At 43.3% G+C, this 19,250-nt stretch overlaps 1 protein-coding gene across 2 annotated transcripts in view; it reads left to right on the top strand.

Annotated features, from left to right (window-relative positions):
• LOC144693936 (F-box only protein 36-like) overlaps positions 1-19,250 on the top strand; it is a 58,875-nt gene that overhangs the window by 18,510 nt on the left and 21,115 nt on the right. The window contains exon 2 of one of the 2 annotated variants that reach the window (XM_078564183.1): positions 15,376-15,421. The exons of the other annotated variant lie outside the window; for it this stretch is intronic. The gene's annotated coding sequence lies outside the window, so the exon portion shown is untranslated. The remainder of the gene's footprint in view (positions 1-15,375; positions 15,422-19,250) is intronic. 2 annotated transcript variants of the gene reach the window in all.

Raw genomic sequence — 19,250 nt, 5'->3', positions numbered from 1 at the left:
ATCATGACAAGGTCATATAGGCTCCAAAAACATTGCGAACCACCATCCCAACTTTAGTTTGGTGGTGATCCAATTAAAACTGCAATGTGATGCTGCTACTGAATTGCCTTTAATGTGCTGGTTATACATTTTTTTAGGTAGCTTTGCTATTAATTCAAAAGCAAAATAATGTGGATTCTGGAAACCTGAAATAAAAACAGAAAATGCAGGAAATAGGTAAAGGAGCATCTGTGGAGAGAGAAAAACAATGTTCTATTCTAAATAGCCAGGCATTGAAGGATTTTTATTTTATTCATTCCTGGGAATGTAAGTGCCACTGGCCAGGCCAGTATTTATTGCCCATCCCTAATTGCCCTTGGGAAGGTGGTGGTGTGCTGCCTTCTTGAGCTGCTGCAGTCCATGTGTTGTAGGTACACCCACAATGCTTTTAGGGAGGGAGTTCTAGGATTTTGACCCAGCAACAGTGAAAGAACAGTGATATATTTCCAAGTCAGGATGGTGAGTGGCTTAGAGGGGAACTTCCAGGTGGTGGTGTTCCCATTTGTCTGCTGCCCTTGTCCTTCTAGATGGTAGTGGTCATGAGTTTGGAAGGTACTGTATAAGGAGCTTTGGTGAGTTGTTGCAATGAATCTTGCAGATGGTACACACTGCTGCCACTGCGTTGGTGATGGAGGGAGTAAGTGTTTGTGGATGAGGTGCCAATCAAATGGGCTGCTTTGTCCTGGATGGTGTCATGATTCTTGAGTGTTATTGGAGCTGCACTCATCCAGGCAAGTGGAGACTATTCCATCACATTCCTGGCATGCGTCTTGTCCCGTGCATCTGCTGTCCTTTGTCCTTTTAGGACAGTGGTAGAGGTTGCGGGTTTAGAAGGTACTGTCAAAGGGGCCTTGGTGAGTGCCACTTCTAAATTGTAGACACTACTGTCATTGTGCGCTGGTGGTGGATAAAGTGAATGTTTACGTTGGTGGATGGGATGCTGATCAAGTGGAGCCTCTTGAGTGTTGTCAGAGTCGCAGCCATCCAGGCAAGTGGAGAGTATTCCACTACACTCCTGAATTTTGCGATGTAGGCTTTAGGGTGTCAGGAAATTGTCATTGCCTGGCACTTGTGTGGCATGAATATTACTTGTCACTTATCATCCCAAGCCTGAATGTTGTCCAGGTCTTGCTGCATATTGGCAGGGAATGCTTCAGTATCTGAGGAGTTTGCGAATGGTGCTGAACATTATACAGCCATCAGCGAACATCCTCACTTCTGACCTTATGATGGAGGGAAGATCATTGATGAAGCAGCTGAAGATGATTGGGCCTCGGACTCCTGCAGTCCTGGAACTGAGATGATGTCCTAGAACTGAGATGATTGACCGCCAACAGCAACAACCATCTTCCTTTGTGCTAGGTATGACTGCAGCCAGTGGAGAGTTTTCCCCCGATTCCCATTGACTCCAGTTTTGCTAGGGCTCCTTGGTGCAATACACGGTCAAAGGCAACCTTGATGTCAAGGGCAGTCACTGTCACCTCACCCCAGGGGTTCAGCTCTTTTGTCCATGTTTGAACCAAGGCTGTAATGAGGGCAGGAGCTGAATGATCCTGGCGGAACCCAAACTGAGCGTCAGTGAGCAGGTTATTGCTAACCAATTGCCGCTTGTAGCACCGTTGGTGACCCCTTCCATCACTTTACTAATGATTAGGAGTAGACTGATGGGGTGTCAATTGGCCGGATTGGATTTGTCCTGCCCTATATGTACAGGACATACCTGGGCAATTTTCCACGTAGTCACATAGATGCCAGTGTTGTAGCTGTACTGGAACAGCTTAGTTAGGGTGCACCTAGCTCTTGCGCACAAGTCTTCAGTACTATTGCCAGAGTATTAACAGAGCCGATCGCCTTTGCAGTATCCAGTGCCTTCAGCCGTTTCTTGATATCATATGGAGTGAATGAAATTGGCTGAAGACTGGCATCTGTGATGCTGGGGATCTCTGGAGGAGGCCAAGATGGATCATCCACTCGGCACTTCTAGCTGAAGATTGTTGCAAATGCTTCAGCCTATCTTTTGCACTGATATGCTGGGCCCTCATTGTTGAGGATGGGATTATTTGTGGAGCCGCCTCCTCCAGTGAGTTGTTTAATTGTCCACCACCATTCACGACTGGATTTGGCAGGACTGCAGAGCTTAGAACTGACCCTTTAGTTGTGGGATCGCTTAGCTCTGTCTATCGCAAGCTGCTTACGCTGTTTGGCACGCAAATAATCCTGAATTGTAGTTTCACGAGGTTGATGCCTCATATTTGGGCATGCCTGATGTTGCTCCTGGCATGCCCTCCTGCACTCTTCATTGAACCAGTGTTGATCCCCTGGCTTGGTGGGAATGGTAGGGTGGCGTATATGCTGGCCCATGAGGCTACAGATTGTGGTTGAGTACAATTCTGCTGCTGCTGATGGCCCACAGTGTCTCATGGATGCCCAGTCTTGAGTTGCTAGATCTGTTTGAAATCTATCCCATTTAGTGCGGTGGTAGTGCCACAGAACATGATGGAGGGTATCCTCAATGTGAAGACCAAACTTTGTCTACACAAGGACTGTGCAGTGGTCCCTCCTACCAATACTGTCATGGGCAGTTGCAGGCAGGTTGGTGAGGATGAGGTCAAGTATGCTTTTCCCTCTTGTTGGTTCCCTTAGCACCTGCCGCAGACCCAGTCTAGCAGCTATGTCCTTTAAGACTTGGCCAGCTCAGTATGTAGTGGTGCTACCAAGCCACTCTTGTTGATCGACATTGAAGTCGCCCACCCAGAGTGCACACTGCACCCTTGCCACCCTGAGTGCTTCCTCCAAGTGGTGTTCAACATGGAGGATTACTGATTTATCAGCTGAGAGGGGATGGGGAGAGCGCGATTGGGCGGCGGCGGTATGTGGTAATCAGCAGGAGTTTCCTTTGCCCGTGTTCAACCTGATGCCATGAGACTTCATGAGGTCCGGAGTCTATGTTGTGGACTCCCACAGCAACTCCCTCCTGACATTATACAACTGTGCTGCCACCTTTGTCCTGCCGGTGAGATAGGACATACCCAGGGATGTTGATGGTGGCATTTGGGACATTATCTGTAAGGTATGATTCCGTGAGTATGACTATGTCAGATTGTTGCTTGTCTAGTCTGTGGGACTGCTCTCCCAATTTTGGCACGAGCCTCCAGGGACTTTGCAGGATCGACAGGGCTAAGTTTGCAATTGTTGTTTCCAGTGCCTAAGTCGATGCCCAGCAGTCTGTTAGGTTTCATTCCTTAAAGACTTCGTAGTGGTTTGATACAATTGAGTGGCTTGTTAGGCCATTTCAGAGGGCACTTAAGAAGCAATCACGTTGCTGTGGATCTGGAGTCACATGTAGGCCAGACCAGGTAAGGACAGCAGATTTTCTTCCCTAAAGGATGGTGAGTGACTTGGAAATATATCACCGTTCCTTCACTGTCGCTGGATAAAAATCCTGGAACTCCCTTCCTAACAGCACTGTGGGTCTACCTACACCACATGGACTGCAGCGGTTCAAGAAGGCAGCTCACCTTCTCAAGGGCAATTAGGGATGGGCAAATAGGGATAAATGCTGGCCTAGCCAGTGACACCAAATCCTGTAAATGAAGGGAAAAAAGCAGACCTGATGCGTTAACTCTATTTCTCTCACCACAGATTGCACTTGACCTGCCTATTAATTATTTGTTGATCAATTGCTGGGTATTCCCTATCTAATGTTCTATCTATTAACTGTTTGTAAACTCCATGTTTATTTTAAAATAATTATTATCTGTAGTTCATAAATAGTTCTTGGTGTCTGCTTACTTTAACGATTTGTCAAGAGAGGATAATTCATTCACACAGCTTGCGATTTGAGAGTTGGTTTGATAAACTCAAATTAACTCACATTTGGGAGATGCAATACAATTTCAAGAGCCAGATTTAGGCATTGAATTTAGGTTCATCTAGTCGTTTAACATAAATTTGTGGGATACTGACCCCATGAAGCAAAAATAATTGGTCACCAAAGAATATTGAGGGAAGGGTTAAGGGTCAAAGATAGAGGTTTTGAAAAAGGGGAGAGGGGAAGTTGAAATCTCTAATGAGCAATCAGACAGCAAGAAGATTCTATAATCCACTGACACCCAACTACATGACACTTTAAATGCAGTTTTCATGGCTCTGCGACTCCAATTTTGCCAAGTTTTACTGGGTGGAACTTCTGCAATTTTTAGCTAAAATGGCATTCTAATTGTGCCTTTACATCCTAAATTTATTATATTCATGTGGTCCATGCCCACATTTGGTGGGCACCTCTCTCGAATCAAAAATCTATGCAGTTAAAATGCTCGAGGGTGGGAGTATGACCAGTAAATGTGAGACCTTTTTTTTTCATGGGACGTGGGCTTCGCTGGCTGGGCCAGCATTTATTGCCCATCCCTAGTTGCCCTTGGGAAGGTGGTCATGAGCCTCCTTCTTGAACCGCTGCAGTCCATGTGGTGTAGGTACACCCACAGTGCAGTTAGGACAGGGGACTTTGACCCAGCGACGGTGAAAGAACAGCAATATATTTCCAAGTCAGGATGGTGAGTGACTTGGAGGGGAACTTCCAGACGATGGTATTCCCATCTATCTGCTGCCCTTGCCCTTCTAGATAGTAATGGTCATGGATTTGGAAGGTGCTGTCTAAGGAGCCTTGCTGAATTCCTGCAGAGCACCTTGATAGACAGTACACACTGTTGTCACTGTGCCTCAGTGGTGGAGGGTGTAAATGTTTGTAGATGGGATGTTAAGCAAGCTGCTTTGTCCTGGATGGTGTCCAGCTTCTTGAGTGTTGTAGGAGCTGCACTCATCCAGGCAAATGGGGAGTATTCCATCACACCCCTGACTTGTGACAGGTGGACAGACTTTGAGGAATCAGGAGGTGGGTTGCTCATCACAGGATTCCCAGCCTCTAACCTGCTCTTGTAGCCACAGTATTTATACTGTGAACTGGTTAGTCCAGTTCAGTTTCTGGTCAATGGTAACCCCCAGGATGTTGATAGTGGAGGATTCAGTGATGGTAATGCCATTGAACATCAAGGGGAGATGGTCGGATTCTCTCTTGTTGGACATTGTCATTGCCTGGCACTTGTGTGGTGCAAATGTTACTTGCCACTTGTCAGCCCAAGCCTGGATATTGTCCAGGTCTTGCTGCATTTCCACATGGACTGCTTCAGTATCTGAGGAGTCACGAATGGTGCTGAACATTGTGCAATCACCAGTGAACATCCCCACTTCTGACCTTGATGCCAAGGGCAGCCACTCTCACCTCACCTCTGGAGTTCAGCTCTTTTGTCCATGTTTGAACCAAGGCTGTAATGTCAGGATCTGAGTTATCCTGGCAGAACCCAACTGAGAATCAGTGAGCAGATTATTGCTAACCGAGTGGCGCTTGTAGCACTGTTGGTGACCCCTTTCATCACTTCACCGATGATCAGGAGTAGACTGATGGGGTGTCAATTGGCCGAGTTGGATTTTGTATACAGGACATATCTGGGCAATTTTCCAAGTAGCCAGGTAGATGCCAGTGTTGTAGCTGTACTGGAACAGCTTGGCTAGGGGCACGGCAAGTTCTGGAGCACAAGTCTTCAGTACCATTGCCAGAATATTGTCGGGGCACATAGCCTTTGCACTAACCAGTGCCTTCAACAGCTAACTATTTTAAGCACCCGCCTGCCCATAAAAACTTTTGAATAGGAGCAAGAGTCCACCAAAAGGCCCACCGAGCTTCCCCCATTCACCAAGTTCATGGCTGAACTTCTACATCAATTCCACTTTTTTGTCCTATACTCATTATCCCCTGATTCCCATAGTGCCCAAAATAATTGATCTCAGACTTGAATATACTCATTGACCGAGCATCCACAGTCCTCAAGAGTAGAGTTCAAGATTCACAACCCTCTGAACGAAGACATTTCTCCTTATCTCAGTCCTAAATGGCTGACCCCTTATCCTGAGACTATGACCCCTCGTTTTGTACTCTCTAACCAGGGAAACCACCTCTCAGCATCTACCCTGTCAAGTTCTCTTAAGAATTTTATACATTTCAGTGAGATCCAAAAGCTGCACTACAACAGTACCTCACAGAAAGATACAAAATTCAAACACATGCAAGGGTGTGAATTTGAGGTACTTGCTTAGATACCTACTAAGAAAAAGCTGGGGCTTGTCTATTCAAGTCTAAGTGTATTTTTAATAATGTAATAAGCCTCAATTCCTGCCAAGCAACCCCTCTGACTGAATGTTTGCTTTTATGAACTCTCAAGTGTGAAATCTCATTTTTCAGATTTTAATTCTTTGGGAAATATTTTAAAAACATTATTTTTACTTTCTATTTCCACCTCCTTTATCTCTAGAACTCTTAATCCCATTTTTCCACTTTATTTTGCTTTTTGTGCATGATTTGACATTGAGTTAACTTTTCCAACTAAGAGTCCCTGGGTTAGACTCTGTGGGTGAGATCTTAACTCATTCAAAACCCATCAACTTGCACAGAGTTAAAACCAGGCCCTTTGTGTCTCAGTAAGAACTCAAAAACTTTTTGTTTGTTTGTTCTTGGATGTGAACGTCGCTGATAAGGCCAGCATTTATTGCCCATTCCTAATTACCCTAGAAAGGTAGTGCTGAGCTGTCTTCTTGAACTCCTGCAGTCCATCTGGTATAGGTACACCCACAGTGCTGTTAGTGAGGTTGTTCCAGGAATTTGACCAAGTGATAGTGAAGGAACGGTGATTTGGTTCCAAGAGAGGACGGTGTGAGGCTTTGGAGGGGGACTTGCAGGTTGTGGTGTTCCCATTCAGCTGCTGCTCTTGTCCTTCTAGATGGTAGAGGTGGCAGGTTTGGAAGGTGCTGTCAAAGGGATCTTGGTGAGTTACTGCAGTGTGCCTTGTATGATACCCACTGCTGTCACTGTGCTCTGGTGATGGAGGGAGTAAATGTGATGGTGATGAATGGGATGCCAATCAAGCAGGCTGATTTGTCCTGGATGGCAAACAGGGAGTGTGTAACTCACTACAGAATTCCCTGCCACTGAACTCCACAGTATCTGTATGGCTTGTCCACTTAAGTTTTTGACCAATGATAAATCCCAGTATGGCGATGGCGAGACATTCAGTGATTGTAATGCCATTGAATATCAAGGGAAGATGGCTAGACTCTCTTGTTGGAGATGGTCATTGCCTGGCATTTGTGAGACACGAATCTTATTTACCACTTATCAACCCAAGCCTGAACATTGTCCAGGTCATGCTGCATGCAGGCACGGACTGCTTCAGTATCTGAGGAATCAGGAATCACTGAACACTCTGCAATCATCAGTGACCATCCCCACTTCTGTCCATACGACGGAGGGTAGGTCATTGATGAAGCAGCTAAGATGGTTGGGCCTAGAACACTACCCTGAGGAATTCCTGCAGCGATGTCCTGGCACTGAGATGATTGATCTCCAACAATTACAACCATCTTCCTTTCTCGTTGACTAAGGAGACATACCATTGCTTGTCCAGTTCACACAAGCCCAGGATTACCTGTAAAGGGTGGCACTATTTTGTCTCTCTAATAACCACAAATTCCAGTGCAAAAGTCCACCAGAAGTCCGTAGGCAAATGTAAGTATAATGAATAGCTGGTGCCATTCGTTCTAATTTATCATTAGAAACTATTGTGAAGGCTATATTTTTACACTGTTGCAAACAATTGTCCTTCAATCCTAGTTGGGTATGGAGCAAGAATAGTAGTGGTCAGACACCACAATTATACTCCCCTGGACACTTATGTCATCAGCAGAAGACTGACCCAGGTCATAAGAATTGTTCACTAAAAGCAGCATTACAACTGTTTCCCAATGCAAAACCACCAGCAATTTTTAATGGCTTGCCGGGAGTTGCACCAATAATTATAGTTTTTAATTTAAAAATTTAATAACTATCTACCTAGGTGTTATGTGTCTGATGGTGAGCTTCATAAGTGTAATGTCTGTGTTAATGTGGGCTGTCCTTTTGGCTTGCTGTGTGATTTGTTTTTTAGGGGGCTTTGCTGGATTTCTTAAGGTTTAGCAATGTTCAAAACAAAAAATGTTTTTTTTTCACTGATTTGCTTATAATTTACCTGGGCAATTTGAGGGCCAGATTTTTCCCACTGATAATTTTTTTACACCGTCCAGGACAAAGCAGCCCGCTTGATTGGCACCACATCCACAAACATTCATTCCCTCCACCACCGACGCACAGTAACAGCAGCGTGTACCATCTACAAGATGCACCACAGGAATTCACCAAGGCTGCTTAGACAGCACCTTCCAAACCCACAACCACTACCAGCTAGAAGATAGATGAGAACACCACCACCTGGAAGTTCCTCACCATCCTGATTGGAAATATATTGCCGTTCCTTCACTGTCACTGGGTCAAAATCCTGGAACTTCCTTCCTAACAGCACTGTGGGTGCACCTACACCACATGGATTGCAACAGTTTAGGAAGGCAGCTCACCACCACCTTCTCATGGGCAACTAGGGATGAGCAATAAATTCTGGCCCAGCCAGCAAAGCCCACATCCTGCGAATGAATGAAAAAATTGCTCCTTGACACTGTGCACAGGCTTTTTGCCAAGCATTTAGCTGTATACGCCAATGTTTTCTTTTAGCTACAGGTGTGCGCAACCACACAGCAACCCAGAAGGCACCACACAGACCATTCACAGGTTGTCTCTTTTAAGATAGCATGCATCTGTGGCTGCACAGAATAAATTTAAAATGTAAGGGAAATATCCTTTTTTTCCCCAATATTACTGTGGGACACTGAAGCAGGCTTATGGGGACTGTGTGTATAGAGGTGGAAACAAGCAGTCTTTTAGCGATTGGCAGTTTTAAAAAATGGAATGCTACTATTGTCATGGAAATGGACATATGATGAGGCAATGCAAGGAAAGATTCAAGGAGATTCAAAGATTCAAGAAGAAGCCCAATGAAATCTACTGAGAGAGGCAAGGGAGGAGATTGCTGGGGCCTTGACAGAAATCTTTGTATCCTCACTAGCTACGGGTGAGGTCCCAGAGGACTGAAGAATGGCCAATGTTGTTCCATCGTTTAAGAAGGGTAGCAGGGATAATCCAGGAAATTACAGGCCGGTGAGCCTTACATCGGTGGTAGGGAAATTATTGGAGAAGATTCTTTGTGACAGGATTTACTACCATTTGGAAGCAAATGGGTGTATTAGTGAGAGGCAGCATGGTTTTGTGAAGGGGAGGTTGTGTCTCACTAACTTGATCGAGCTTTTCGAGGAAGTGACAAAGATGATCGACGATGGAAGGGCAGTGGATGTTATCTACATGGATTTCAGTAAGGCCTTTGACAAGGTGCCTCATGGCAGACTGGTACAGAAGGTAAAGTCGCACGGGATCAGAGGTGACCTGGCAAGATGGATACAGAATTGGTTTGGTCATAGAAGACAGAGGGTACCGTGGAAGGGTGCTTTTCTGAATGGAGAGCTGTGACTAGTGGTGTTCCGCAGAGATCAGTGCTGGGACCTTTGCTGTTTGTAGTATACTTAAATGATTTGGAGGAAAATGTAACTGGGCTAATTAGTAAGTTTGCAGACGACACTAAGGTTGGAGGAGTTGCAGATAGTGAAGAGGATTGTCAAAGGATACAACAGGATATAGATCGGTTGGAGACTTGGGCGGAGAAATGGCATATGGAGTTTAATCCGGACAAATGCGAGGTAATGCATTTTGGAAGGTCTAATACAGGGAGGAATTATACAGTAAATGGCAGAACTCTTAAGTGCATCGACGGGCAGAGGGATCTGGGTGTACAGGTCCACAGGTCACTGAAAGTGGCAACACAGGTGGATAAGGTAGTCAGGAAGCCATATGGCATGCTTGCCTTCATTGGCAGGGATATTGAGTATAAAAGCTGGGAAGTCACACTGCAGCTGTATAGAACCTTGGTTAGGCCACACTTGGAATATTGCGTGCAATTCTGGTCGCCACGTTACCAGAAGGATATGGAGGCGTTGGAGAGGGTGCATAGGAGGTTTACCAGGATGCTGCCTGGTCTGGAGGTTATTAGCTATGAGGAGAGGTTGGAGGATCTCGGATTGTTCTCACTAGAGCAATGGAGATTGAGGGGCGACTTGATAGAAGTTTACAAAATTATGAGTGGCATGGACAGAGTAGATAGTCAGAAGCTTTTTCCCATGGTGGAAGAGTCAATTACTAGGGGACATAGATTTAAGGTGAGAGGAGAAAACTTTAGAGGAGATGTGCGGGGCAAGATTTTTACGCAGAGGGTAGTGAGTGACTGGAATTTGCTGCCAGAGGAGGTGGTGGAAGCAGGTACGATAGTGATGTTTAAGAGGCAGCTTGACAAATACATGAATAGGATGGGAATAGAATGATACAGACCCCAGAAGTGCAAAATGTTTTAGTTTGACAGGCAATATGATTGGCGCAGGCTTGGAGGGCTGAAGGGCCTGTTCCTGTGCTGTACTTTTTTTGTTTTTTTTTGAATGATCAACTATTATGGGTGGTTCTTACACAATTTGTCTACAGCACTGACCTGTCATGAAGAGATGTTAATGTCTATAATGTTATTGGAAATTAATATTTTAAAATAAAGCTCTAGTGGGGGGGGGTGTATGTGTCTTAATTGGATTAAAGCCAGCTAATCTGGGTCCATTGATGTGTAGTTTTGAGATGGTAATTAGATAAGCATAAGGAGGGTAGAAGGTAAAGTTTAAATTTGCATTTGTTAAAAGAAACGATTCTAGTCTGCGGGTGAAATCTTACACCTTGCTAGAAGACACCAAGTTTATTTTTTTTCAGCTTACTAATAAAATTGGTGGGACGAAAGGATGTTATTGTTAGAAGATGTAAAGTTGAAAGCCCGGTGATACAATGGAAACTTTACATCGAAAGAGAAAGATATGTATAAAGGAGAAAGGAGATTGTGTGTAAGCTAGAGGCATTTTAAGATCCAACAAATGTGAGAAGCCTCCAGCCTGTAAGCCCCAAGTGTGCCCGCAAGGACCCAGAGCTGAAAGAAACTCCTTTTGAATGCAACTGTCCAGGGTGTGCTTTGCCAGGGGTTTGTTAAATATATGAGTTTTACTGTTGCCTTAACCGGGGTGTAATTAAGAGATTAATTAGGGGATTTTTGTATTATTATAGTAGTAATTTAGTAGACATGTATGTGTTTACAATCTTTCTTGTATTAATAAATGTTTAATTTAGTTTTAGAAAAAATGCTCTTGAGACTCGGTGGTCTTATTACTACTGAATCCCAAGCCTGCATCTTGAAACATGCAAATTGCAAAAATGGGCTATGACAGTTGTCTCAAGTTTCCCTCTGGGATTTGAACAACTCAGCATTTACCATTGGCTGTATTCTCTACTCAAAAAGAACGAATGTTGGTCTTGGGAGGCGCCCCAGAAAGAAGGTTTCATAAAGGTGAGACAATTGTTGCACTCATAGACGAAAGAATTGGTGCTGACGTGACACATCTCCCTACAAAGTGAGAGCAGTGCTCTCTCATCAGATGGACGACGGCATGGAAGGGCCAATAGGTTATGTATCAAGAACGCTCACCACAGCAGAAAAGGAATACTCTCAGATAGATGAAGAAGGCCTGTCTATCATCTTTGGTGTCAAGAAATTTCACCAGTACATACACAGCCGCCATTTTACAATCGTTCCAGACCACAAGCCATTGCTAGGATTGTTGAGGACAAGGCTATACAACCCATAGCTTTAGCAAGAATACAACAATGGGCCTTAATTTTGGCAGCATACAAAAGTCACCAACTTTCGTACATAAGTTGGCAATCAAATCACAAATGCCAATGCCCTGAATCATTTGCTTTTACAAGAAAATGATGTGCATGACCTAGTTCCACAACAAGTTCTTTTACTGTTAAATTTCTTAGATTCCTCACTGGTATGTGCTCGACGGATCAGAGACTGGACAAGTCAGGACCCAGTGCTATCTCAAGTACGAGAACAAGTACTACATGGTTGGTCACAGGAGCCCGTATCTGACGAAATGAAACCCTACTTCAACAGAAGATATGAAATAAGCAGCCAGGTTGGCATCTTATTGCAGGAAGCACGAGTGAAAGTTCCTTCAAAGGGAAAGGAGCTACTTTTAATTGAACTATACAGTGCCCATCCAGGAATTTCCCGAATGAAGGCCATAGCACGCAGGTATCTATGGTGGCCTCGGATGGATGGCAAAATAGAGAGTTTATTAAAGCAGTGCATGCAATGTCAGCAACTGCAAAAGTTGCCAGTGACAGCTCCGTTTCACCCATGGGAATGGCCAGGTAAACCCTGGGTGCGGATACACATTGGCTGTTTGACCTTTTCTGGGAACAATGTTTCTGCTCATTGTCAATGCCCATTCAAAATAGTTGGATGTAAATGAGGTGAAGTCACCAACGTTGGCAGCTACAATTGAGAAACTACATCAGAGTTTTGCTATTCATGGACTACCAGAAGTCATTTCCGATAACGGCACGGCATTTACGAGTGCTGAGTTTCAATAGTTTTTCAGCCTCAACTGTATCATTCATGTGAAAACTGCACCGTACCATCCTTCCTCAAATGGACTGGCTGAAAGGGCAGTTCAGACGTTCAAGGCAGGCTTACTAACAGGTGATTCCTTGGTAACCGAGACAACATGCTTTCTTTTTCATTGCAGGACTACCCCTCACACAACAACAGGTGCCATACCTGCGGAATTATTGTTGAAATGCTGCCTCAAGATGAGATTAAGCTTAATAATGCCAAATTTAGAGGGGAAGGTGGAAAGGAGTCAGGGAAGCCGATAAACCAGACACGACTGGCATAATCGCGAGAGGAAATTTACTGTGGGAGAGCTGGTGTACGTGAAAAACTTCAGGGAAGTACCAAAATGGCTGCTGGGTGAAATAAGTGCAGTGACTGGACCTCTATCTTATCAGGTGGAGGTGGAAGGTCGGATCATCCGTAAACATGTGGACTATTTAAGGAAGAGAGAGACAAATCACCAAGATTTGGCTCCAACAGGGACCATGACCTGGTCTGCGTTCCCTGTTGAGGATACTCAACCCAGGGCTGACATGTCTGATGTTCCTGTAAGACGTGAGGATACAGAACTGCAACTGTCCACCAAAGCACCTGATGTTCAGGCAACTCCGGCAAAGAAGGTTTCTAACAAAGAATCTGAAGTTCTGGAGCTGGGACGTTCCACACATCCCAGGAAACTACCTGAAAAACTGAACTTGTAAATTCTTTACCCAGTGTAAATATTATATTGTCTTGAAAAATATGTATTTGTAAATATAATATGTATAACCATGTTAAAGGGGAGGAATGTAGTAATTATGGTTTTATTTAGTGTGCAATGTACCCTTAATAATACTTTGTAAGCAAAATTACATGATCTATAGTAACTAATAAGAGAGTAGCGTGGGCTATCTCAGCAATCAGTGTAGAGTTGGAGTTGAAAACACACGTGTAGTTGCTGTTGGGTATATTGTAAATAAATTTAAAACTTCCACCCAAGAAGTGTCTGCAGGTCAACTCTATCATTAATAGTATAGCTTGGCCACCCTGCAACAGGGAGAAAGAAGCTGTGAAATACCCCCTTTATAGCAAGAATGGGTGCTTGTGGTAATATTGCTAGATGTTTGATAGATTAGGAATCTATTTGGACTGTTGCCTGAAAGGGATGTATAATTGGAAGTAGTTAAGTAAAAATCTTGTGGGAACTGTTATAAAACTAAATGTAACTGTAATTTGTGTGTTTAAGTTTTCTTTTGTTGATAAATGTTTTAATTTAATCTTTAAAACCTCAAAAGGTGGTAGTGGATTCATTATTTCTGACTTCAGTGCACAAACCTTCTCATGATAAATACAAATTGCAAAATTGTTATAATAGGGTGCAGAAGTTTCCCTTTGTGATTTGGCCAGCCTGACAAATACCACCATCCATATCATAACAAAAGGTACTGCAAATTGAAATGAGCAGGCTGTGCACAACAAAAAAAAATAGTGGGACATTGGTATACAACTATTAGATTTACTCCCTAGTCTGGGCCATTAAAGTCCTCTGCTGAATTCTCTGCAAGAACTTGTGTATGACCTCGCCTTCTGACAAGCTGACACCCGCGATATCCTTTCGCCCTATCTTGGCTGCTGTGCATTTGTGCTGGTGACTTCACCATGTGCAGGTCCCTCCTCTATCCTAGTCTTTAGAGTGAAGGAGTGGGAGTCTTTGAACTAGTAGCTGTTAGTGTAAAATCGAGTGATGATGTTTCATGATCATCAACATCTTCCTTTTCCACATTTGATTGGGAAGCGTCTGTACTTGAATTAAAAAAGAGACGTGATTTGGGTTATGGTGAGAGGAGAGGAGAAAGTAAAAATACTTAAATCAATTCAGTTCCTGATAAAACTTCCAGCAGCCTTAGCATGCGTCCCATTTATGAGATGCAGGCTACATTTGAATAGCTGTTTGCAATATCAGGTCCCTTGCTGATGCATGAAGCTAGTGAACAATGTAGGTACTGCTGTCTGCATGCACAAATCAAACAGGCAACACATAATCAGCAAGCAGCACGAATTTCACATCCTGTCTGTAGTACAATGAATGGGTGAAGGTCCATGCCCATTTACGGGGCTTAGCCAGTTTAACCACCAATATGCTTTTGTTGTGTTTCGAAGCAAATTTCCATTAGTAAGTCCTCAGCATAATGAAGAAAGCAAGGGGGTGACTGAAAGGATTTCCAAAAAAATACTCAGAGCAATTTCATTATTATTGGTAGATTTTGCTGCTTGTTCCATTTGTGGTTTTCATCTGTTCATGTTACCCTACAGTCATAAGGATGGTTCAGAGCTTATTTATCCTATTCCTTTATGTTCCTTTATATCACATGTGACAAGTCAATTCTGTCGATATGCGAATTTCAACACAGCTCTGACCCTATGACATAACCTCTCTATGATTGAATGCTGCCAAGGCTGCATTGTTGTTAGTTTTTCAAGCCATGTTGTTGGTTTTGATTTGTACATCTTTCTACCTCTTCAGTTGCGGTATCTTGTTCATAACTTCAGACAATGATATCTAATTGTGACACAGAAATCTTCTGTATTTTTTATACATATGATCTGTAACATTGCTCAATGAGTTAGGAAAATATATCCTATCATATTATATAGCATTTCATCAGTGAGCTGATGATATAAGTCAAATTATGTGCACAATTGCATTGTAACTAAATCCATATTCTTGACTGTTCAGAAATAGTTTAACAATATAGTTAATGTTATCTCTTACCTTTTTTTGAAGTGCACGTTACAGAGGAAGATGGGAGGGAAGATGTTCCAAGTTGCAGGTAGGTAGGACACAAGTTATAGGCACTATAGCAGTATTGGGCAGTTAAGGCATGCTGTATGGGTTTTAATATTGGAGGAAGGGAACCTGGAGTCTTGGAGCAGCGGTTCCAAAATGTGGGAGGAAGGAGGTGGCAGCAGGATCCTTGAGAATCAGGAGGAGATTCTGAGATGCTGGAGCACTGGGAGGGGTGGTTCTCCTATTCAGGAGCACTGAGAGTCGACGTCTGGCAGGAGTAGAAAACAGATACCAAAGTGTGGTATCATTGGAAGAGGGTGCAAGATGTGAGGACAATATTGTGTGACAGCACTTTGATGGTACGGGTGTAGGAGCATGGGAAGGTTGTTGAATATGAGAATATTGGGAAGAATGGGTGTTATGGATGCTGCTAATAAAATGCACTGTGGAGTGTTGTCATAGGGGTGAATCAACAGTGGAGAGAGAGGCATGGATGTCATAAGACCTAACATCCTGGACTGTTTTTTGAGTTGAGCTTTTTGGAGGCAGTTTTTGCTATTTGATAGATAGGTTTGTATCTCCCTTCTTCTTGTCATGTTGCTACACTTTCCCTCACCTCTGTTCCACGCATACTCTGGAAATTTGGGTGGCTGGAAGTTGCATTGTAGAAGGATTCGCAGGCTATGCAAAGCCTAATAGGGACCACAATGTGAATGTCCTCCTGTATATACTTGACCGAGACTGACATGTCTCATTATTTCACAAATACCATTTCTCAGCTTGTTTGGATGAGAGCAGGAGCTGCAGGGCGGATGAGCAAACTGACCATTGACACCGTGGTACAGGAAGTCAGAAGCAAAAAGGAACATAGTGGTAGTAGGGGACAGTATAGTGAGGGGGATTGATACTGTTCTTTGTAACAAAGAGCGAGAGTCCAGGTGGCTGTGTTGCCTGTCCGTTGTCAGGGTTCAGGACATTTGCTCAGGCTTGGAGAGGAACTTGCAGTGGGAGGGGGAGGATCTGGTTGTCATGGTCCATGTAGGTACCAATGACATAGGTAGAATTAGGAAGGAGGTTCTGCTTAGAGAGTATGAGAAGCTAGGCACTAAATTGAAAAGCAAAACCTCAAAGGTTATAACCTCTGGATTATTACCTGAGCTGTGTGCAAATTGGCGTAGGGTACATAAAACCAGAGAGATGAATGCGTGCTTCCAAGACTGATATGGGAGAAGTGGGTTCTGCTTTGTGGGGCACTAGTACCAGTACTTGGGAAAGTCGGGGCTGTACCGTTGGGACAGTCTACACCTGAATCGAGCTGGGACCAGTGTTCCTGTGAACCGCATAACTAGGGAAGTAGAGAGGGTTTTTGAATAAATAGTGGGGGCAAGGGATCAAATGCAGAAAGATGTGGTATATCAAAGAGTAGAGACAAGGTAAGAGAGGAAAATAATAACATGGGAAATGAGGGTCAGAGAATGGCAGAAAGGGATAAAGAGAAAAAACCTCAGAATGCACAAAAAATCAAGACTAGATGTTACAAAAGATGACAAAAAGACTAAACTAAAGGCTCTGTATCTGTGCTTGGCATTTATAATGAAGTAAATGAATTGATAGCGCGCATTGAAATAAGTAAATATGATCTAATAGCCATTACAGAGAACTGGCTGCAAGATGACAAGGATTGGGTCCTGAATATTGAGGGGTCTTTGACATTTAAGAAGAATAGGAAGCTAGGTAAAGGTGAAAGGATAGTACTATTGATCAAGGATGGCATTTGTGCAATAGAACCACAGAAAAGTTACAGCACATTCGGCCCATCTTGACCATGCCAACCCGAGGACACCCAGGTGCCCTTTCTAATCCCACCTTCCTGCACCTGGCCCATAGCCCTGCAGCTTACAGCACTTTAGGTGCAGATCCAGGTATTTTTTAAAAGAGTTTAAAGTTTCTGCCTCTACCACCAACTTGGGCAGCGAATTCCAGACACCCACTACCCTCTGCGTAAAAAAGTTTTTCCTCATGTCCCCCCTACACCTTCTGCCACTTATCTTGAATCTATGTCCCCTGGTTCTAGAATTCTGCATCAAGGGAAACAATAGTTAGAGATGACCTTGGTTCAGGAGATCAGGATGTAGAATTGGTTTGGGTGGAGATAAGGAATAGTAGGGGAAAGAAGTCACAAGTGGTAGTGGTCTACAGGCTCCGTAACAGTAACCACAATGTAGGACAAAGTACACAAGAAGAAATTTTGGATGCTTGTGAAAAAGGGATGGAAATAATCATGGGTGACTTTAATCTACATATAAACTGGAAAAATCAGATTGGCAGTAATAGCCTGGATGAGGAGTTCATAGAATGCTTTCAAGATAGTTTCTTAGACCAGCACATTCTGGAACCAGCCAGAGAGCAGGTTATATTAGATTTAGTATTGTGTAATGTGACAGGATTAATTAATGAACCTCAGAGTAAAGGCACCCCTAGGTAGCAACAGCCACAATATGATTGAATTTTACATCCAGTTTGAAAGGGAAAAGAGTGGGTCTAAGACTAGTGTTTTAAACTTAAATAAGGGCAACTATGTGGAAATGAAGTTGAGTGAGCTGAAGTGAACTGGGATACTAGGCTAAGGGATAGATCAATAGAGAAGCAATGGCAGACATTTAAGGGGATATTTCAGACTACTCAGAATAAGTATATTCCTACTGTAAAGAAAAAATCTAACTAGTGGACCCACCATCCATGGCCAACTAAAGAAGTTAGGGAAAGCATTAAACTGAAAGAAAAAGCATATAACTCACAAAGATGAGTGGCAGGACAGATGATTGGTCAGAATATAAAGAATGACAGAGAATGACTAAAAGGTTAATCAAGAGAAAGAAATTAGAGTGTGAGAGGAAGCTAGCTGGAAATGTAAAAACGGATAGCAAGAGTTTCTACAGGTATCTAAACAGGAAAAGAGTAGGTAAATGTGTGTGTTGGTCATCTAGAGCGTGAGACGGGAAGTTAACAGTAGATAAGGAAATGGCACATGAAAGGAACAAATATTTTGTTTCGGTCTTCACTATGGAGGATACAAATAACATTCCAGTAATATCTGTAAAGCGGGAAGTGGAAGGGAGAAGGGAACTTGGTGATATTACAATCACTAGGGAAGCAGTACTGAGCAAACTGATGGAGCTGTGGGCTGACAAGTCTCTGGATCCAGATGGACTTCATCCTAGCATCTTAAAAGAGGTGACTAATGAGGTAGTAGATGCATTGGTGTTAATTTTCGAAAATTCCCTACATTCTGGAAAAGTTCCATCGGACTGGAAAGTAGCAAATATAACCCCACTATTCAAGAAAGAAAGGAAGGAGGCAGAAAACAGGAAACTATAGGCCAGTTAGCTTGATGTCTGTCGTGGGGAAGGTGTTAGAGTCGATCATTAAAGAGGTTATAGCTGGGCACTTAGAAAAGCTCAAGGTAACCAGGAAGAGTCAGCATAGTTTTATGAAAGGGAAATCATGTTTCGCCAATTTATTAGAGTTCTTTGAAAGAGTAACATATGCGGTGGATAGAGGGGAGCCTGTAGATGTACTCTACTTGGATTTCCAGAAAGCATTTGATAAGATGCCACATAAAAGGTTATTGTGGAAAATAAGGGCATCAATGACTAAGATGAGGGGAGGGACAGCATGGTAGCTAAATTTGCTGATGACTCAAAGGTAGGTAGGAAAGTATGTTGTGAAGAAGACATAAGGAATTTGCAGATGGATATAGATAAGTTGAGTGAGTGGGCAAAAATCTGGCAGATGGAGTACAATGTGGGAAAATGTAAAGTTGTTCACTTTGGCAGGAAGAATAAAAAGGCAGAGTATTACTTAAACAGAGA

The sequence above is a fragment of the Cetorhinus maximus genome, chromosome 19 (assembly GCF_964194155.1).
Source record: "Cetorhinus maximus chromosome 19, sCetMax3.hap1.1, whole genome shotgun sequence".
NCBI lineage: Eukaryota > Metazoa > Chordata > Chondrichthyes > Lamniformes > Cetorhinidae > Cetorhinus > Cetorhinus maximus.
The sequence above is the reverse complement of the archived record's forward strand: the minus strand, read 5'-3'. Positions and strand labels throughout refer to the sequence as shown.